The sequence below is a fragment of the Grampus griseus genome (assembly GCF_964374135.1).
Source record: "Grampus griseus genome assembly, chromosome: 4".
NCBI classification, from domain to species: Eukaryota; Metazoa; Chordata; class Mammalia; order Artiodactyla; family Delphinidae; genus Grampus; species Grampus griseus.
Genome location: NC_138997.1, coordinates 26,764,195 through 26,788,130, shown reverse-complemented (window position 1 = coordinate 26,788,130; position 23,936 = coordinate 26,764,195). Strand labels below are relative to the sequence as shown.

Sequence of the window (23,936 nt, the reverse complement as noted above, 5' to 3'; positions counted from 1 at the left end):
AGCCCAAGGGTCTAAGGTTCCTTTCAAAAAGATACCTGAAAGGTTCTCACAACCATACACACTAGCTCATCACCACCCCCTCCAATCCTGTCCCTAAGCAGACTGACACAGCACAAATTGTCACGCAACATATTAAATCACGTGCTAGTAAGAGAATTTCTCCCTTACTTCCTGCCAAAGAGTGGCAATCTGAACCGTCAAGTGAAAAGAATATTGATACAACGGCATAGGTTTACACAAAGTGATCAAACGAAGAGATCTCTCAGCCTGCTTTCCATGCGCACAAAATTCCTCTCTCTCACTGTTCAAGAATGAGCTTATCTACCTGAGAATCACTGCATTTGAGGAAACACTAATACCAGGCATGTAAAGGTTAAATAGTCTAAAATTTTAGTTCACCAAAATTAAATGACTTCTTTTTAACTAGTAGGAAAATAATAAAGCTTTAAAAAATTCTGTTTGACGATATCAGGAATAAAGATTTTAAATCCTATGAAACTAATTTGTACTTGAGAACTACAGTCCGACACCCTCGTCATTTTTCACCTTTTATTTCTCCAGAGTGTCACACAAACTCTTTCCCTAGGTGCTACCCTTCAACAGGCATCTCCAGACTCATCACCTGCGACTAACAGTGTTGATCCGAGTACGTGAACAAAAAATGGTGCTGAAGGGCTTTTGTTATGAACAGACTCCAAGATGAGAAATAGAACACAACTACCACATCTAGAAGAGACAATGACTTCCTCACAACACCCAGCTTAATTCCCACCTCCTCCATAATCTCTTGCCAACCACCTTTTCTGCTTGTTCTCCTTTCTCACGACAGCAGGCAAGCAGAAGTTTACGTTGCACTGTCAATGCTTTCATGACATGATTTTAGCTCCCCACCTCCGTTATGCATCTTTTGAGGGTGGAGACCATGTCTCATCTTGGTAATCCGTAGAGAACACAATGCAGTGCCAGGCAAATCAGGAGGCTTCAGGAAATACTGGCTGTGGACTCACTGCCACAGAAAAGATCATGAAATTGAAAAGCCAGTGCCTCTAGGAATTAAGAAGGAAAAAAATCTCCAAGTATTGTTAGAAAATCTGCACGCAGCTTCTGATAATCGTCCTCTCCCCTTTCAAGCCACAAACATCTCTCACCCTCTTTCTTCAATTTATTGAGGTTCTACTTATATAATAAGGCACACTGCAGATGCCAAGTTACAAAGGTGAAGAATCAGCCTCTAACCCAAAGGTGCAGAAGACAGTCAGGTAAAGCCAACGCAGCAGAAGGTGGTAGGGTGTCGAGTTTTATATCTCGCTAAGGCGTCTGTATTTGTGCTACAGGCATTAGGAAGTTATTGCAGGGATTAAACAAGGAAGTGATACAGATTCAAGAGATATTCAGGTATTACAGTCATCGGACCTCTGTGAATGAAGGTGAAGGTTGAAAGAGGAACCTACCATGACCCTCAAGTTCTTGCTTTAGGTAACCGGGTGAATGTAGACTTATCCATTGAAATAGGGCATGAAAAACAAGGAGCAAGTTGTGTGTGGGAGATAATAAGACCAGCTGTAGACATGTTGGATTCGAGGGGGTAAGAGATCGAGGGGAAGATGTCCAAAGGAGAGCTGGTTATACAGCCCCAGAGCCCTGGAGAAAGATCTGGGATGATTTTATTGAGAGGCATGTGGGTTGAGTTGAAGTCATAGCACTGGATGGAGAGGGCAAAGGAGAAGATATAGAAATGGAAGAGAACCCTGGAGGAACTTCAGAGTAAGGAGCAGCCTTCTCCATACTGATGGTGGTGGTGGTGGTTATTGTTGTTACTATGGTAAACAGAGAGAAGTGTTATCTTACAAGTATTTCGGTTTCCGGCCCAGACATAGATTCGCATAAAAAATGGACCAAAAAAGTATTCACGAGGACATGCCTTTCATGTCAGCTACTGGATTTCACTATTTAGTCTGATTTCTTTATGACCCTGAGTACATGCACATGTGTTTTGTTTTCAGGAAAAGACTAAAGCGATCTTCAATGACTGGCAGAAAACTGAGCAGGAAGAGGGAAAAAGAACTTGATAATTCTACCACAGTTAACAATACACAGGATGTTTATCTATCTTTCTATCTATCTACCTACCTATCTATCTATCTATTTATTTATTTATGGCTGCACTGGGTCTTTGTTGCTGTGCACAGGCTTCTCTCTAGTTGTGGCGAGCAGGGGCTATTCTTCATTGTGGTGCACGGGCTTCTCACTGTGGTGGCTTCTCTTGTTGTGGAGCACGGGCTCTAGGTGCGCAGGCTTCAGTAGTTATGACACACGGGCTCAGTAGTTGTGGCACACGGGCTTAGTTGCTCTGTGGCATGTGGGATCTTCCCGGATGAGGTCTTGAACCCGTGTCTCCTGCATGGGCAGGGAGACTTAACCACTGCACCACCAGGGGAGCCCTATCTCCTATATTTTAATATGCTGATCAACTTTTACTCTAGATAGTTGAACTTTCTTGTTCTGATGATAAGTGCTTCTCTCCACTCACCTTCTGCTCATTTCACTTAAACAGAACTGCTGTTGGAGGGAATAAGGCTTAGAGTTTTCCCTCCCATTTCATTCATTTCTTCTTTGTCCATCTCTCAAATAAACTTCCTAACTGTTAAGACGTCAGAGATGGTTCCCCTTGAATCCATTACCTGCTGTTTTCTACTCAGTCTAGAATGTTTGAGTATGAGCTGAAACCACAGGAGATTTCTGTTATTTGTCAGAGATGAGTTGTCTCCACTCATAAGGCTGGTCCATGCTTCCCTCTCTCAAACATCCTGGCTTATGAATTAGAAGAAAGAAAGAAAAAGAAAGGGGACAGAAGAGAAGAAAGAAAAATGGAAAAAAAGAAAAGAAAGAGAGAAGAGAAGAGAAGAGAAGAGAAGAGAAGAGAAGAGAAGAGAAGAGAAGAGAAGAGAAGAGAAGAGAAGGGAAGAGAAGAGAAGAGAAGAGAAGAGAAGAAGATCTAATGAATTAGTTAAACTTCTGACAAACTCTGCAGTTACGTATTTGGTTAAATGGAAGACAACAGCAGACTCTCTCTGTGGTTCCGCTGGCACAGAAATATGCTTCCCGTCAGAATAATCTTAGATGCTTCTAAATATCAAACAGCTAGTCACTAGGATCAAAGAAAGATTTATTGTTATAAGTGCAGAACAAAGTAACTGCACTTGTAACAACACAGTAACACTTTTACAGTAAAGGCCAATCAGGAAATTTCCAGTCAAGACGGCAATGAAATTTTAAATGGAAACCCACCTCTCCTCTCACATGTGCCCAACAACAACAGCAATGAAATGACTTTTAAAATAAATTTGCACTTGAAAACTTGTTTCCCATCTCTGTGAAACAGAAACAGAAAGGAAATAGTTTCAGAAGTCAGTGCGAGTACAAGCCAAAAGTCTACCAGCTCCAGGACTCATCCAAACCAGCAGAAACAACAGACATTTAAATCCTGTGGTATCCTTAGGTCAATATACCTACAATACACCAGGCATGGTTCAGGGGTAGAACCAGGCTCCCCGTGTGGAACTAGGGGTTGGGAGACACTCACCACACTAAATGGAGGCCAAAAATCTGTGACCAAGTTCCCCACTTGCCTGGAAAGTAGATTTGATAAGCCCAACCACTCCCCTCCCCGGGATGAGAGTTACGTACAGGAATAATAGCTGGTTCTGAACCAAAGCACCTGGTTCAACCTGGTGAACACAGTGGTCAAGAGCCGGAGAGGGAGTAGAAGAAAGAAGGAAGAGAAGGAGGCTCTAAGTCGTCCCAACGACAGGTACACACACAAAATCCTCCTTCCTGATGGACTTATACCTACAGTTTCTAAGAACATAAAGCAAACTAGGATAGTAAACTCAACAACAACAGAAATTCAGCAATTTAGAGATCTGTAACACAAAAGAGAAGTGAAATTGCCAACATTCAGATCCCAGAAAAAGAAGTATACTGAGAGGAAGAAATATTTAAAGAAATAATGACCAATTCCTCAAAATTAAAGAATTTCAAAGACCTCAATCTAAAGGACTCAGAGTACCAAACAGACAAATAAAGAAAATACTGCACATAAGATACCTTATTGCAAAATTTGAGAATATCAAATACAAAGAAAAAAATAAAAAGCATCCTGACAGAAAGAACAGACCATATTTTTTAAAAAGACCCAGAGTGACATTAGAGTTCTCAACAGCAAAACTGAATTCAGAACAATACTGAAGTAACATTCTTAAAGTATTGAAGGATAAGAATTTTGAGCACAGAACTGTATATTCAAACTGCCAATCAAATGTGAGAGCGTAACAGTGGTTGAGAGTCTGCCTGCCGATGCAGGGGACACGGGTTCGTGCCCCGGTCCGGGAAGATCCCACGTGCCGCGGAGCGGCTGGGTCCGTGAGCCATGGCCAGTGGGCCTGCACGTCCGGAGCCTGTGCTCCGCAACGGGAGAGGCCACAACAATGAGAGGCCCGTGTACCGCAAAAAAAAAAAAAAAAAAAAAGTGAGGGCGTAATAAACCTATTAGACTTTAAAAACACCCAAGGTCTGCCACATAAAGAACTATAATGATAACACTCCCAAAACACAGTTTTCAAGTATTTAAATAAAAGAAGCAATATGAGATTTTCAATGTCTATCATTGTCTTCTAAAAACTCTAGGACAAAAGAAAAGGGGGAAAAAAATAACCAAAATGATCCAGAGCCTAGAATCTAGAAAATATCAACATAGTGGGGGTGGGGAGCCCAAAAAGGAAATGAGAGTCCATTGGATATTCATCTTATTAGAGATGGAGGCAGAAACATAGTTGAGTTTAAGAATCCAACAGATAAATAAGCTTACAAATCTCAAAATAAGGCAACCACCTTAGAAACAAAAACAGGATACACATTATTAGAAACAGCATAACATTTGCTTTTGTAAAGAGAAAGGAGGAAGGAAAACAAAAAGGTATCAAAATTCATTATTAAATAAAAATTATAAAATGACAGAAATCCTAACATAATGGTAATCATAATATACATAAATGGATTAAACTCATCAATTAAAAGACAGTGATTCTCCAAATATATTTTCCAAATCCAATAATATGTTGACTACAAGAAACATGCTTACAACAAAAAGACAAAGCAAGGCTGGAAATTCAAGAAAATAAAGCTATACTAGGCAAATATAAATCAAAGTACACAATGATCTTAATAAACTACATGAGAGATAAAGAGGGTCATTTTACACTGATAAAAGGACAAGATGATGGAGCAAGAAGATAAGCACCTAATGATACAGCCTCAAGCAATATATAGAACCGTAAGGGAAAACAGAAAAATCAACTGTCATTATTGGAGACTTTAACACACTCCTCTCAGAAAGTTCTATCAGGCAGGGAGAGAGAGAAATATCTGTAATCAACAATACAAAGCTGCTCTATTGTTTAGATACACACACACCTTGAAATAACAGAGGATAAATATTCTTTAAAACAAATGTTTTTTTAAGGATTTTTTTTTTTTTGGCCACACCATGAGGCTTGTGAGATCTTAGTTCCCCGATCAGGGGTCGAACCTGGGCCCTCAGCAGTGAAAGCGCAGAGTCCTAACCACTGGAACGCCGAAGAATTCTTAAGGAAATGTTTTGAAGGATAGATATTACACATCCTCTCTTCTCAGACCAAAGTTACAAAATATTTAGAACTTAATAAACGAAAGGATAGATTTTACCATTTCAATATGCTGGTAAACTAAATATGGTTTAAAAGAAAATCATAATGGAAATTAAGAAAGATTTAGAACTCGACGATAAAGACATTTCATGTCAAAATTTGTGAAACATGGCACAATAATACCAAAGAAAACTTTATAGCTCTAAAATATTGATTAGGAAACAAGATTCAGAACATTTCCTATGCCATATTTAAACAGACAATTTCCCTAAATACTGACAGTCAAAGGGTCATCATGACTCTTTAAATATTCACATTACATTTCATCAGGGAAAACTCTCAAAACCAGAATTTACTAAAATACATTTGATTTCTTTTATATTTTAGTGTGCTCACTCAACAGGGATTACTTGTATACTATCATTAGTGTACACTAATGTGAAAAGCTAATATTCTTAACTATTATTTTTATTATCGATTGGTATGTAACACTTACTGGGGGAAAAAGTCTCCAAAATCACAGTGGAAATCGACTAGAAAATGTGACCAGACATATAAAAACTCACTACCTAAGTACAGAGAAATAAATCTCAAGGCTAAACATGACCTAGTTTACTTTTGAGGGGGGCTTCAGCCCAAACTAGGTAGATTCTTTCCCCAGCAGGGGGCAAAAAAGCTGACGTGGTGACATTTACCCTAGCCTCCTCCTCCCCTTGTGCCTGGATTCATTTTCCTGTCATTCTGCACTGTAATTATCCTCCTTTCATTCTGAATTTTCTATCTTTTAAACAGGGCTGCCCAATAATGTCTTGCTTAGAGTATTTCAATTTCTTCTTTGCCCACTTGGTGTGTCTGTTCTCATGATGCTACACCCAAGGAAGACTCAAGCACCAAAAATTGAGGCTTAATGTCTGAAGCTGAAGAGGGCACAGCATGTAGGGAACTGAGAAAGGCTGTCCTCAAGGAGAACATGTCTGGGTACAAGTCACAGTAGTAGACAGACTGATAGCTGTGGGAATGGAAGTGATGGGAAGAGGCTGAAATGGGAAGAGGATGATGAAATGCCACAGGAAGAGGAGAGTTTTGTTTGTTTTGCTAACTTATATAAGCCTGTTCAAAATACAACCTTTGAACTAAGCAGAAAATATTCAGGCTGCCCTAGTTTCCATCATGTGGCAGATATTATGACATCAATAAAATCTCCTTCGAGCCATCGTGGTCTTTCTTCCTAAGGTCACCCAGGACACACAGCATACTGAAAAGGAGAAGGGTGCCTACCATCAAGAACAGTACTCCCAAACTCATTTCAAAGACACTCTGATGTAATTTCTACTATGCTAAAATAAAGTCTGAATTGCTATATTTCATCATGTTAAAAGCTAGTTTCTAATACTGCACTGACTAGTGTAAATTAGAGTAAACCAAAATTTATGTTTTCCCTCCCCCTGCTCAATATGCAATGGGACTTGACGTTGTATATAAAACCTGATGCTGAACAATAAATATGGAAGTGACCTCTATAAATAAAACTAAATCTGTCTAGGAGCTGGTGAGATGCTTCAACATATGAAACAGTAGAAGGAAAACATTCCCCCACCAATGTTCATAAGGCCAGCATAACAGATGGGATGGGTGCCAACAGTGGCATTTTAAGGTTGATAGAGATCAAAGGACATAGCCACCATCCATTCTTTAATGACCCTGTGTACAGGAAAAGTAGCATGGACTGAGCGGTGCTGGTCCCTGAAATGTAGTTAATACAAGTCAAAGTATACTACTTAACTCATGAGAAATGAGACATCATAGAACTGTCATACTGCACTGGAACACTAACCCATCTAGGAGAGCATTCTACTTTTAACAAGGACACTCAAGAACACTTGAGTCATACATAGCCTCACTCTTCCTACCTAAGTCTTAGAAGTACATCATAATGTCTTCTTGCTTTCAAATTACTGGGTGAGACTGTTGTAGTCAATGAAACATTCAAGGGTTCCAAGGCTAAGTAAAGGAGCATGACTTCCACAACAGCTTAACACTCACTACTGCTCCAAAGGGAGGATTACAGTTCTGCCCAGTATTTTGGTTTTGCATCTGGTCCTTAGCGCTAGCATCCCCATATTTACTGATGTGCAGATACCAGTGTGACCAGATACCCAAATTTATTGAGACTGAGGAAAACAGGAAAAGGCTACATTCCAACAACATAGAAAGACAGCCTGTCCTGCCTAGCTGGATTATCTAAGACTAGTTTCGTCCAAGTAGCCCACTCTTTGGCTAGTTAAAAAAAAAAAAAAAAAAAAAAGTGAACAGGCCTGTTTCTTCATAGCATACTTAGATACTCACCCAGAACCTCACGGAGTCCTATGAGCTTCTCGAACTAGAAGCGGCAGTATACACACGGAATGACTAGTGCACAACAGAGCAGTCTGTGAGCAGCATGGCTGAGAAGGGTCAGGATCAGATCCCAAACCCCACTAACACCTAACCAGCCAAAGAAAACCCAGCACTGCCTTCATAGCTTCCCATATGCTTAGTCTACTTCAACTAAAATGGCCACGGAATTGAGAGACCTTGCATTATGAGGCACTAGCAATAGTGGCGTTATACAGACAAGATCTATAGAGAGAAAAAGAAGTCACCCCCCCACACAAAAAAGGAATCCAATGCAAGACAGAAAGTAAAGCCGATATATTTTTCAGGCCAGATATTTATTCTTATCCTTCTAAAAACGTAAGCCAAAAGAGTTATATTATCTTGTACATTAGTTTGTATGTACACGTACACACACACACACACACACACACACACACACACACAATTCCTTTCTTTAATTAGAATAATAAAGATAGGTTAGGAGACTCAAAGTTTGACTTTAAAATTGAACTTTTAAAATTGCTAATGTAATTGGGTGTCTTTCTTTAAAAAAACCAAATCCAACCCTCCCATTCAAAGGGAATTCTTCTTTGCTGTCCACAGAGCAGTAGGTAGTAAATGACTATTAAGAGAAAACAGTTTAGATTCTTTGATCAGAAAATCTTCCATTAGAGAAACAAACGGGAGGGGGGTAATAAGAAATTAACCCTGCCAACTGCCCATTAAGGAAAGAACGCTAATTGTATTTCTCAGCAGTGAAAGGTGCACTGAGAGACCAGTTATAATTGCCAAGTAGAAGGAAAGGTTCGTAAAGTCCCACTGACCCCAATTCTCAGTTCTGCTGCAAGTTAAAGCAATGTCATGCTGGGGGCGGTAGGGCAAGATGTCCCAGTTCCTCTCATTTCATTTGGACTCACCAAACAAGACAAACCATAATGGGAACCATGATAAAGCTAATTAACATGCAGGTTAATGACAGTCAGTGTCTAGCTAAGAATAATTCCCTTGGGTAATATAATTTCTTTATCTGAAATCATGTCTAGGAAAGGGAAATGTGACTCTCAATGAAATAACCTCCCACTCCCAGTCCAAAAAGTCCAAAAAACAAAAGTACACATAGATATGCATCCCCCCCCAGAAAACTGAATAAGAGAGAAGTCAACTCCTAAACTACAAGTTAAACTGTCACAGTAAGGCGTGAAAAGATGTAATGAAATTGCCATACAATTATAAAGCAGATTTTATTTTCTACTGTCTGAAGATATTAAAAATTAAGCATAACGCCTGCCTGAAAAGCTACCGAATGGCTAAGACATGGCAAAAGTGTATGCTAGGAAACGCTGATGAGAGAATCGGCTGTGTTCTAATCGCATGACATAAAACACAGACCCCATTATAACGTTACAGCAGCGGCTAACAGGCTTTCCGTTACAACTCCAGGAACCACCTCTGCTACTTACAAGGTCAATGAAAGGCTGTAGCAATTCAATTACAAAGTGAATAAGACCAGTTCAGCTGCAATGTCAATAGAAGTCAAAGCAAATTGCTTTACTCTGTAAAGCAGAGAGCATTTTTATATCGTAATCACAGTCCAGAGGCATTATTTACAGACTGAGATTTCTGCCTATATAAACAAAAAATATAACCACCATCTACGATTATCCTTAGGAACCAAAAAGTAATCAGATACTGAATCAAGCTGTCTTGCATAAACTTCTGAGGAAGCCTGACATTTTGACAGCTCAGGAAATTTAGAGCAGTGGGTTCAGAACAGACTCCAGTCCAGCTGAGAAAGGAGGGTTGTTGGACTCCTAGCTACTTACCTATCCTCCTCCCCCATCACATCATTCTTTTCACCTGAACAATGTACATTATTATCAATTGTCAGTTTAAGGTAGCAACCAATAAACTTATTAAGCTGGACAAAAATAACCAAACACAAAAGACTAAGTACATTTTCTTGGAAAGTATACCACACAGGAAAATATATTTGAAGCCCTCTCTTTTACACATCAGGCCCGCTGGAAAATCTAAGCTAAACTTGAGTATTCACTAAATATTGGGTGGTTTACAGCCATGAACTCATTTGTTCGTGGCAAAAGCCATGGGTAAGTTTACTGACCCAAACTCAGGAGGCTTCAAAGGGGAATTTGCCTAGGTCATATAAGACAGTAAGAAGAGAACAGGGATTTAAATCCAGGTTAGGTTAAATCCAAATGTAACCACAAATAATTCTACCACTCAATAAAACTCTTTGTGGCCTAAGTATTTCCAGTGATAGTGATCCCCAAAACGCTAGGACAATGTGACTTTGAGAGCAGCCCAGGTAGAAGGTGAAAGATGCATTAAATCCAACAGGAAAACACTAAGCGTGACAGCTCCCCATTCTCAATGTACTGCCAGTGAAATTTCTCCAGGTCAACTCATGCTAGCACGACTCCATATGCTTTTCTCTTGGGCTCTGCTTCACTCTTTGCACTTCAAAATCTTCAACTTACACCCAACACGCCAAATAACAAGCACAACTTGCATCAGTTTTAGGCTGAAACTTTTGTAACTTAAATACACATACTCGTATGCATGATGCATGTGTATATATGTGTATATATGTACACGTATATATGTGTATATATGTGTATATACATATATGTGTATATACGTACATGTATATAACAAGGAAAAAGAAATACAGATACGTTTAAAGAAGAAAATCATCATTCTCTCACTTCCTAAGGAAAACCACTGTCATAACTGATTAATATTTTTCTGGATTTATTTCTATGATTATACACTTATTCACACAGTTTTCCCTTTAGAAGTGAGGCTATTCTGAAATTCTGTTTTATAACTTACTTTAGTCATTCAAAATCACACCATGTATATTATTTCTGTGGACACATTTCTGTGATCCTTGGAAGGCTAGAAGCCTGTGTGTGATGACTGAGGACCTGTACCACCTGCTTATGTCTGGCTGTAGAACAAGGCCTTTAGGAGCACACCCACACAACAGAACATACAGAATACTATACAGCAGTGAAAAAGGAGAGGGCACTCTTTTTGTGTTGATATGAAAACAATACCAGATATAAAGTTTTTAAAAATACGGTGCACAACTAGCTTTTGAGCACACAGGGGATATATAAAAATCTCTATTCATCTCTGCTTATATGTACATGAAGGATTCTAGAAGGAAAAATAAGAAACTATAGGTTGAACCAAGTCAAACTGCTGCTATTCAATCAGTTTTGACATAGACAAACAGCAGAGCAGTTTCATGTGATACGACCCTCCTAATAACAGCGGCCAGCAATCCAATTTGGAATTTTAACTTTGAAAGGATTTAAGAAACTATAGGTTGAAATGACATGTAAATGAAAAAACATTTGAAATTGCTGATATTAGATAACTTTGGAACTGAGAGCTGGCCCTCTGACATGGCTCAATCTATTAATAGCAGTGGTTACAGATTTGGTTTGCAGGAACTGAGTTGATGGGATTGAATGGAGACTTTTCACCTTACTGCAACTAACGTAAGACCAGATATTTGTTCATTTAGGTAAATGGGTATCTACATCACGATAAAATAAATATACTGAAATAAAATGATTGCTTTTCCTTCTCCCTGCCCATAAAAATGAGCGACTCCTTTCTCTTAGAGGACCCATTTTTGTTACAGTGTATTGTGTCCCAGGTTTAAATCCATCCTCATCTCTGGCCCTTTCTTCTCCTTCATCTCCTTCATCAAAACCATCACTCTGATTCCTTTACAACAAAACTAGCCACTGTTTTTAATGGAAAAACTAACAATCACTCTTAAAATTAAAAAAGAATAAATCAATGTATTGTTTGAAAGGCACATGACATCTCTGAAAAGACTGGCCAAGGAAAACTCCAGAGAAGAGAAGACCATTTGCTGAGGCACTTGGGTTTGCACTTGAGCAGAGTGGTAAGGAGCCCAGACTCTGGAATGGGACTGGTTAATCCTGGCTTTGTCACTCACTAGCCAGGAGACTCAGGTGAGCTCCTGACCTTCTCTGAGCCTCAGTTTCCCCAATTATAAAATACGGATAATAATACTACCGATAGGATTGTTACGAGGGTTACCTAAGTTTAACGAATATTGCTAACAGTAGCCGGCATATAGTATGGTATCTGTAACTGTGTACTATTACCCTCCAAATTTTGTATCCTGTTCTCACATTAACTATTAAAATTTTTAAGAAAAAGAGTCCACCTTTAAAATAACTAAGATAATAACCAGAGACTTAAAGAGTCACTATTTCTATTCTGACCCAAAGAGTAAAATAAAACCACAGCCACCATCACCATTCAAGCTCAAAGACTCCTGTTGCTGAGTTCAGAGAACAAATATTAGTACATGTAAAATGTCAGCCGTCTAATTCACTGTAATAGGTTTGAAGATTTTTTTTTCCACCCAAGGTTGACACTGGACTCCTTCTAAATACTGCCTAGAAGACGTGTGTCTTCTGCCATGCCAAGCAGAATGAGCATTTGGAAGGAGCCAGGCTGCAAGGTTGCGACCCAGAGTTCATAAAAGGCAAGGAGACACAACTCGTTACAGGAGTAGCCTCCACAGTTGACTCGATCTCACATCATTTCTTTTTCCTCAACAGCTGGGAAGGATTCAGTAAGTACAAATAAACTGACCACAGGTTTGTTTGGTTCTATTAATTGTAGACAGCAGTCTTATCTCCTGGTAATTTTTATCACGGTCCGTAAGAGTTTTCTGAGTAATAACAATTGCTTGGAATTGGCCACACTGAGATAATACCTTCCCCTTCAAGATTTCTCCTCATCTTCCTAGCTACAAAGGAAACGTTTCAAATCAGTCACTCCTGACAGCCTTAAAAATTCTATTTCATTCAGGATAAACAATACTTCAGCTGGTTTGAAAAGATGTTTCTTAGACAGCCCGGCTACCTCCTACGTTGTAAGTGTTTCAAAGAGGGCTATAAAGAGAGTGACAGCTGCTTGAATTCAGAACTAGAAATTAAAATAAAAGCTATTAGAAGTGAGGAAAAAACCCACACCACAGGGAGACAAGCTTTAAAGAATTTTTCTCTCTTCTATTCTAGTTACCTGCCATGAACTTTTTTAAGGCGTTAAATAAGACTTTTTTTCTTCCCCCTCCAGAGAGAGGGGGAAATGTTCATCCCACACAGGAGCATAGTTAAGATTATAGAGGAAGTCATATAAGAAGGTGCCTCGTGCTTTGTCACTAACATTAGGGGAGCTAAGCTTCGAGGAAGCGTCTGGGGAGACGCCGGTGCAGGAGAAGCAGCGGGCATGATCTATGGGCAGGTCACAACTCAATCACAGCCCTGACATTTCTGGCTGCCTTTTCCAACCCATTGATCTCATCACGGTAAAAGTGAGAAATAATCTGTCGACAGAGCCTGTCACTGGATTCAAGCCCGGTCTTAGATTTAACTTCACAACACAGTAATTCCATGCCAGGGAATCATGACTTTGCTCAGAGGAGGTGGTAAGATGGCTCGGCCTTTGGAAAGTTATTATCCAGAATCTACCCGTGAAGCGTCATGCAAAAAAATGGTAAGAATCGAGAGAAGATTACCAAGCATAAGACATAGATCTGCTTGCAGCCGGTTACTTGGGCTGATTATTAATCTCTGCAAGCTGATCAGCTATGTCTATAAGGAAATGTCAATAGCTGCAGAAGGTCTCTGAAAATCCACATCAAAAATGGTTTTACAGTGATTCTTCTCCCACATAAGTGTCCTGATACAATCTGAGGGAGGACGGGGGTAGTAACAATTCACTTACGAAAGCATGCTTGCTTTCATGAAGGTCATTTCTTTTTTTTTTTTTTTTTTTTTAATTGGAGCACAGTTGATTAACAACGTTGTGTTAGTTTCAGGTATACAGCAAAGTGATTCAGTTATACATATACATGTATCTATTCTTTTTCAAATTCTTTTCCCATTTAGGTTATTACAGAATATTGAGCAGAGTTGTCTGTGATATACAGTAGGTCCTTGTTGGTTATCTATTTTAAATATAGCAGTGTGTACATGTCAATCCCAAATGCCCAATCTACCCCTCTAAAGATACTCCCTTGGGAGCTGAGATTGGAGAGTGCATAGTTGCCGTGACGGTCAGCTCTCCATCCTTGACTTCTACAGAAATAAACATCTTTGAGTATGGTGGGGGCCGCCCATCCTTTACATAAGCCTGTGACTGAATGGATATAAGTCTGAGAGGTAAAGTAGGAGAAAACTGAGCTCTACATTGTTCATAATTATGAGACTAATCTTTCTCTAAGAAGACACAGCATTTCAGTTATTACTTAACATTTCTCTGTCCACTGGCTTTCCACATACACTATTTATACCAAACCTATTTTCTAAACAAGTTACATATAACAATATGTATTGAAGACACTAACAAGATGAGATGATTTCTTCCTTTTGATGGAAAGATGGTCTAAAGATATATATTAAAAAAAAGCCTCAGGACAAAACTAAGACATAAACACAAGGAAAAGATTTACCTATGAGCCTACAATGTGGCTGATGACATCTGTGTTGATTAGCTGCCTTCATTCTCCACACCTGGTCAGTGGAGAAGTACCAACAACTTGCTTTCACATTTCTACCAGATATCCATTTTATTTTCAATTCCTAGAGCTCACTCAAGCCCACATCAACCTAAGCTTAAATTACTTAACCAGCCTTTTACCATGGCCTTCTTGACTCCTACAAGACAGATCTGTCCCACCCTGATTTTACAGACTGATGCATATCAGGATACGTTCTTCCTTTAAGAAAGGAGGAAAATGGTCCTGCTTTATTGTTACCCCATCTCCCCTTCAACAGTTGTATTTTCACTTTTTTGCCTATAAAGTTCTGCATCCTCGTCATGTTCTCTACCACACTGTAGGACTACAATAATACGTGTTCAACAAAATGGGCTCCAGTTAGCACATCCGGGATCCAAGTGGGAAAGTGCCAACCTAACGATACCCAAAGTAAGAACTACCCTAAAATAATATTAAATCCTGCCAATTGGCTCGCAAGATGATTTTGTTTTCAACTCTTTATAAGTCATATCTTTTCTGTTGTCTAAATAAACAAACTGCTATACCATGTACAAAAGAAGACAGGCAAAGAATACCTAATTACCAAAGAAGATACAAATAAAACTAGTCCTGTGAATGTCTAGTTGTGTTTAAAATTAGAGCTAGCGTAAAGGAAGAATGGGAGAGCTTAGTCAAAATTCAGATGATAATCCTCTTCTCACTCACCAAACCTTCTTTTAAAATGTTTCTTCTGCCTTGAAGAGAAAATAGCAAAGAATATACCTCATACAGCCTCATGAACCTTCCTTGTATATGGGGACAAACACAACAGTCTCTCTTTATATAAAAAGGTACTAAGGGTCCGGGACCCAGCCCCGTCCACCAGACACTGCACCAGCAGCCACGTTCCCACCACAAGAGGGCACATGCAGCCCACATAGGGGATACTCCCTGAATGCCTGGCTCTGGTGGCCAGTCAGTAATGCACTTCTGAGCCCCACAAGGCATCTCCTAAATAAGGCCATTCCTTCAATTCTGGGAGAGATAGCTGATTTACCTAATACATAGAAACAAACACAAAATGAGGCAAAATGAGGAGACAAGGGAATAGGTTCCAACAAAAGAAAAAGACAAAGCCTCAGAAAAAGAACAAAAGGAAACAAAGATAAGCAATCTACCTGCCACAGAGTTCAAATTAATAGTCATAAAGGTAGTCATTGAACTTGGGAGAAGAATAGATGAACACAGTGAGAACTTCAACAAAGAGACAGAAAAATATAAGCAAGTACTAAACAGAAGTTATAACTGAACTGAAAAATGCACTACATGGGCTCACCAGCAGACTAAATGAGGCAGGAGGATGAATGAGCAAGCTGGAAGAGAAAACAATAGGACTCACCCAGACAGAGCAGCAAAAAGAAAACAAAAATTAAGTGAAGATACCTTAAGGGACCTTTGAGACAACATCAAGAGGAAGAATATTTATATTACAGGGGTCCTAGAAGGAGAAGAGGGAGAGAAAGGGCCAGAAAACTTATTTGAAGAAATAGTGGCTGTAAACTTCCCTAATCTGTGGAAGGAAAGAGACATCCAGGTCCAGGAAGCCCAAAGAGTTCCAAGCAAGATGAAACCAAAAAGACACACACCAAGACATATTATAATTAAAATGGTAAAAGTTAAGGACAAAGAGACAATCCTAAAAGCAGCAAAAGAAAAACAACTTGTTACATACAAGAAAAACCCCATAAGGCTATCAGCAAATTTTTCAGCAGAAACTTTACAGTCCAGAAGGGAGTGACACAACATGTTCAAAGTGCTGAAAGGAAAAACTTCCAACCAAGAATTCTGTACCCACAAAGTTATCATTCAGAATTGAAGGAGAGATTAAGAGTTTCCCAGATAAGCTAAAGCTAAAGGAGTTTATCACCACTAAACCAGCCCTACAAGAAATGCTAAAGTGACTTCTTTAAGCTGAAAAGAAATGGCACTAATTAATAATGAGAAAACACATAAAAGTAAAAACATCACTGGAAAAGGTAAATATATAATACAGGTAGTGAAACCACTTAAAATGCAAACATGAAGGTTAAAAGACAAAAGTAGTAAACTTAACTAAAATTAAAACAATTAGTTAAAAGATGCACAAAATGACATGTAAAATGTGTCATCAAAGGTATAAAATGTGATGGGGGGAGTAAAAAGATAAATTTGGACACATTCCAAAGCTTTAAGAGGTTACCAATTTAAAATGGGCTACTATTTACTAAGATGTTATATGTAAACCTCATTGAAACAACAGGGAAAAAAACTTGCAGTAAACACACAAAAGAAAATGACAAAGGAATGTAAGCATAACACACATACATACACACGTGCGTGCACACGCGCAAAAACCCACCAAGACACAAAGGAAGCAAGAAAGAGAAGAAACGAACAGAGAAGAACTACAAAAACAGCCAGGAAACAATTAACATAATGACAATAAGTACATACCTGTTAATAATTACTTTAAATGTAAACAGACTAAATTTGCCCATCAAAGGCAGAATGGCTGAATGGAGAGAGACTCATTTCACAAGAAAGGGTACACAGAGACTCAAAGTGAAGGGACTTAAAAAGACATTCCATGCAAATGGAAATGAAAGAAAGCTGGAGAAACTACACTCATATCAGACAAAATGGATTTTAAAACAAAGACTGTAATAAAAGACAAAGAAGGGCATTACATAATGATAAAGGGGTCAATCCAACAAGAAGATATAAGATTTATAAATGTATATGCACCCAGCAGAGGAGCACCAAGATATAGGAAAGCAAATATTAATGGACATAAAGAGATATTAAAGGCAATACAATAATAGTGGAGGACTTTAACACCTCACTTATATCAATGGATAGATCATCCAGATAGAAAATTAATATGGAAACACTGAATTTAAACAACACATCAGACCAAATGGACTTAATAGATATATACAAATACAGAATATTCCATCCAAAAGCAGAATACACACTCTTTTCAAGTGCATATGGAACATTCTCCAAGACAGACTACATGTTAGGTCACTAGACAAGTCTCAAGAAGACTGAAATCGTATCAAGCATTTTCTCCAACCACAATGGCATGAAACTAGAAATCGATCACAAGAAACAAAAGGAAAAACCACAAAAACATGGAGATAAGCCAACATGCTACTGAGCAACCAATGGCTCACTGAAGAAATCAAAGGAGAAATAAAAAAATACCAAGAGATAAATAAAAACAGAAATACGACATGCCAAAATCAACAAGATGTAGCAAAGAAAGTTCATAGCAATACAGGCCTACCTCAAGAAACAAGAAAAACTCCAGTAACTTCACACCTAAAGGAACTGAAAAAAGAAGAACAAAGTCGTCCAAAATTAGTAGAAGGAAGGAAATAATCAAGAGTGGAAATAAATGAAAGAGATTAAAAAAAACAATAGAAAAGATCAATGAAGCTACGATCTGGTTCTTTGAAAACACAAAATTGACAAGCCTTTAGCTAGACTCACCAAGGGAAAAACGAGGGCTCAACTAAATAAAATCAGAGATCAAAGACGGGAAGTAACAACCAGAGAAATACAAAGAATCATAAGAAACTACTACAGACAATTACAAGCTAACAAATTGGACAACCTAGAAGAAGTGCATCAATTTCTAGAAACACACAACTGAATCATGAAGGAATAGACCAATTACTAGTAAGGAGGTTGAAACAGAAATCCAAAAATCTCCCAACAAACAAAAGCCCAGGCAGATGGCTTCACTGGTTAATTCTACAAAACACTCAAAGATTTAATACCTATCCTTCTCAAACTCTTCCAAAAAAACTGAAGAGGAGAGAAATCTTCCAAACTCATTTTATGAAGCCAGCATTACCCTGATGCCAAAACCAAACAAGAACACCACAAAAAAAGAAAATTACAAGCCAATATCCTTGATGAACATAGATGAAAAGAATCCTCAACAAAATATTAGTAAATGAAATCCAATGATACATTAAATACATTAAGAGGATCTTACATCATGATCAAGTGGGATTTATTCCAGGGATGTAAGATTGGTTCAACATCCATAAATCAATCAACATGATACATCGTATCAACAAAATTAAGGATAAAAACCATATGATCATCTCAACAGATGCCAAAAAAGCATTTCACAAAATTCAAAACTCTCAACAAAGTTGGTATAGAGGGCATGTACCTTTACATAATGAGGCCATATATGACGAACCCACAGCTAACATCATATCCTAACAGTGAAAAGCTAAAAGCTTGTCCTGTAAGATCAGGAAAAAGACAAGGATGCCCGCTCTCACCTTACTTTTATTCAACATAGTATGAAAGTCCTAGCCACAACAATTAGGTAAGAAAAAGAAATAAAAGACATCCAAACCAGAAAGGAAGAAGTAAAACTGTCACTACCCACAGATGACATGATACCATACAGAGAAAACCCTAAAGCCTCCATCAAAAAAACAGTTAGAATAAATGAATTCATTAACGTTGCAGGATACAAAATCAATATACAGAAATCTGTGGCATTTATATACACTAATAGCAAACTACCATAAACAGAAACTAAGAAAACAATCCCATTTACAATTGCAACAAAAAGAATGAAATACCTGGAAATCAATTTAACCAAGGAGGTGAAAGACCTGTAAACTGAAAATTATAAGGCACTGGAAAGAAACTGAAGAAAACACAAATATATGGAAAGATATTCCATGCTCATGGATTAGAAGAATTTATATTGCCAAAATATCCACGCTCTCTACAGATTCAATGAAATCCCTAACAAAATGCCAATGGCATATTTCACAGAAGCAGAACAAATGACTCTAAAAATTGTATGGAACCACAAAAGACCCCAAATGGCCAAAACAATCTTGAGAAAGAACAACAAAGCTGGAGGTATTACACTCCTTGTCTTGCAACTATACTACAAAGCTATAGTAATCTAAACAGCGTGGTACTGGAACAAAAACAGACACACAGATCAACAGAACAGAATGAGAGTCCAGAAATAAACCTTCACATATATGGACCATTAAATTATGACAAAGGAGCAAATAACATATAATGGAGAAATGACAGTCTCTTCAATAAACAGCATTGGGAAAACTGGACAGCAACATGCAAAAGAATGAAACTAGACCACTATCTTACACCACACACAAAAATCAACTCAAAATGGATTAAACACTTGAATGTAGGAGGTGAAACCATAAAATTCCTAGAAGAAAACAGAGGTGGTAACATCACTGACATCGGTCTTGGCTATGTTTTTGTGGATCTGACTTCAAAGGCAAGGGAAACAAAAGGAAAAATAAACAAATGAGACTACATCAAACTAAAAAGCTTCTGCACAGCGAAGGAAACGATCAACCAAATGAAAAGGTAACCTACTGAATGGGAGATGATATTAGCAAATCACATATCCAATAAGGCATTAATATCTAAAAATATCAAAATATATAAAGAACTCATACAACTTAACAACAAAAGCAAAAATAAATAAATAAAAAAACCCAACTGAAAAATGGTCAGAGGATGTGAACAGACGTTTTCCAAAACAACACAGACAGATGGCCAAAAGACTCATGAAAAGGTGTTCAATATCATCCATTGTTAGGAAAATGCAAATCAAAACCACAATGAGCTATCACCTCATACCTGTTAGAATGGCTATTAACAAAGACAATAAATAACAAATGCTGGAGAGAATATGGAGAAAAGGGAACCCTAGTACACTGTTTCTGGAAATATAACTTGGTGCAGCCACTAGGGAAAACAGTATGGAGGTTCTTCAAAGAGTTAAGAAGAGAGCTACCATATGACCCAGCTATTCCTCTTCTGGGTATTTATCCAAAGAACACAAAAACATTAATTCAAAAAGACACATGCACCCCAATTTTCATTGCAGCATTATTTACAATAGTCAAGATATGGAAACAACGTTAAGTGTCCATCAATAGATGAATATATATATGTGTACCATACATATTGTATATGTATGTATGCAACTCAGCCATGACAAAGAATGAAATCTTGATATTTGTGACAGCACAGATGGACATTGGAGGCATTCTGCTATATGAAGTAAGTCAGAGAGAGAAAGACAAATACCATATGATTTCACTCACATCTGAAATCTTAAAAAACAAAACAAATGAACAAAATAAAACAAACACATAGATACAGAGAACAGATTAGTGGTTACCAGAGAGGAAGAAGGTTGGGGAGTGGATGAAAGGGGTAAATGGGGTCAAGTGTATGGTGATGGATGATAACTAGACCTGTGGCGGTGATCACTGTGTAGTGTACACAGATGTCAAATTATAATGCTGTACACCTGAAATTTATATAATTAAAAAAAGAGGTAGGGCTTCCCTGGTGGCGCAGTGGTTGAGAGTCCGCCTGCCAATGCAGGGGACACGGGTTCGTGCCCCGGTCTGGGAAGATCCCACATGCCGCGGAGCGGCTGGGCCCGTGAGCCATGGCCGCTGAGCCTGCGCGTCCGGAGCCTGTGTTCTGCAACGGGAGAGGCCACAACAGTGAGAGGCCCGCACACCGCAAAAAAAAAAAAAAAAAAAAAAAAGAGGTAGGAAGGACATAAATTTGGAGTGGGCAGGTATAAACAAAAACACAACATACACTGAACTTTTTGAGTTACGTTACTACCACTTCTAAGGAAATAAAAACACAAAGATAACCTGAGAACGAAATAAAAGGAAGCCTTTGATTTTTTCATCTTCTTTTTAGCACTTAGCAGCCTACCTCATATTTTGCTATTTCCCAACAACTGACGTAGCCAAATCTACTCAGCTTTGAGGTTTGTGAGACTATTAAATGCTATATGAAAATGAACGATATGGCTTCTACAAAATAATAAAAAGAATTTCAGAAAAAATTTAACAGCTGCTCTATTTAAAGAAATCTAGCTAGATAATATATCCATTTCAGTTCATCTTAATCATCAACAGAGATCTTTAAGCAAGTAACTAGAATTCTAAAGTCTTCTGCAAATAACAAGTTTAATGCCATTAAATCACATGTTAAAAAGGAAAATAAATGAGCATTGTGTATGCAGTATGGCTAAATGTGCCAATACCAATTAAAGCCTTTGTTAAAGTAAAGATATTAAGTGTCTTTAATTAAACTTGGGGGGCGGGGTTGAAAAACGATGTCTAACAGCGGAGGGCGTCTCTCCTATTTCACACCAGCTAAGCTAGGATTCTCCACTTCTAGGTCTATCCTACTTCAGCTCATGCTAACAGGCTTGCTGACTGCTAATGACGACTTTCTGATCTGCCTAATGCTGAACTGAAACCAATTCTGAGTGTTTTCCAGGGTTGCCTGTTGGGTCCATCGCATGGTTTCATACCTTACTCAATGCAGAAGAAATAACATACCACAAAACCACTTCACTCAAATACCAAATCTGTGACCAAATCATACAGCTGAGGAAACTCTCCAGTCATTCAAACTAGTTCCTTGAATCTTGGCAAATAATCTACCTAAATTTAAACAAAAATAATTTGTCCTGGATTTTATTAAGTCAAATTTAACTTGTACTACAGTGAATAAATGGGGGGAGGGTAAAGGTGGAAACATACTTGCATTTAAACCTTCTATCGGACTCATAATAAACTAAAAAATTTGGAAAAATCATCAACCAAAGTTGGCTACTAATGCATACCTTAACCAAAACTAGATAAGCATGGAAAGTGACTCAACTACCATCAATAAGAAAAAATACATAAAAAGATTAAACTTTTGAAAATTTCAAATAGAGTTGACAATTAGATGACTCAGGCTACTGAAAAACATTTAAGTCTTGGTGATAAGAAGAGATTTTTTTTTTTTGAAAGGGTAGAGTTTTCAATGTGCTAAGTAATAATCAACAACATAGCCTTTTAATATCCTTTCCTTGTATGCTTCCTTTCAAAAGCATTTTCACCACCTCTTCATTTATTTCTTTTTTTAGAATATGCAAAACATGGATCCCACTTTGTTCTCCCTGAAATAATTCTTTTTCACACAACTTGAGTTTCACTAAAGCTTAGCTACAAATAATAGGTGGGGGAGGGGAGAGGATAAATAACAGGTTTTAATTGCTTTATCTTATGACCTGTAAGATAAAACAAAATCACCCCATGACCAAAATCATGGGCTTTTCTGATTCTAACAACTTCCGGAAAAATCAAAGGCTGCAATCCAGAAGGATCAATGTAAAGTTATAAAAAGACAAAATGTACAATAAGACATCATATAGATGGTGAACGTAAAAACAGACTACAGGAATTAAATATTTGTCCATCTTCTTTTTTCCCTTAAAATTAAAGAGTTGTACAGAATTTATATATGGCCTAAAAATTAGGAAAGCTATGATTGTACACCATTTTGAGTATTCCCATAAAAGATGTGCTAAATACCACTTCAGCAGCTTCTTACCCATTAATAATAATCATTCAGCAACCCAATGATCAAAAAATTAGTAAACTATGTACACATGACTGGCTATTCTGATTCAATTCCTAAAAATACCCCCCAAAGTAGATGTGATTCCCTCTTTGGTCATTACCTTTATGAAACAGAGTCAATTCAGTTTTGCTCAAGGGCCGATGAGCCCAAGTAGGTATTGTTTTACATCGCCTTGATATTGCTCCCCTCCTACTTTCCAACATTTGCCTCGTTCACGAATTTTTTAACACTTCCTCCAGAGGACAAGTGATAGATAAGACAAGGCTCAATTCAAACCAGTCAGCTTTACTCCTTATTAGCAACTCCGTTGAGAGAGTGAACACGAGAAAAGAAACAGAGAATAAGAAGTTGGCTGGGCTCAGAAGCTGAAACTAAGGGCTAAAAGGAAGCTCTGAAAGTACAGGTTGACTTTAATAAATCATGCCCATTCTCTAGAAAATGAGGATCTGATTTTAAAACTAACGTGTGTGCATGTGTATATGTGTGTGTGTGTAATATATAAGTGTATACACACACACACACACACACACACACACTACAGGAGGCATTCTGAGTCCTCGTGTACAGATCCCCTGAGAGTTAGTTAAAGACCGGTGTCACCTGCTTGCATGGGTCTTTGGATATTAGCTATGTGACATTTCATTATACAGCTGCTTACGATGGAGGTATTGTATGTTTCTATCTTCATTTCCTCCTTCCCTTTGACAATCACCTCACACCTCCAAACCAATAAAACCTTGGTAGTTTCGATCTTATTCTCCACGCCAATAACTACGTGATTACAAATCAGCAACTGGGGTCTC

General features: G+C 38.1%; 1 protein-coding gene across 2 annotated transcripts in view; it reads right to left on the bottom strand.

The window, feature by feature from the left end:
* ARHGAP10 (Rho GTPase activating protein 10) overlaps positions 1–23,936 on the bottom strand; it is a 326,233-nt gene that overhangs the window by 28,671 nt on the left and 273,626 nt on the right. The gene's annotated exons all lie outside the window — the stretch shown is intronic.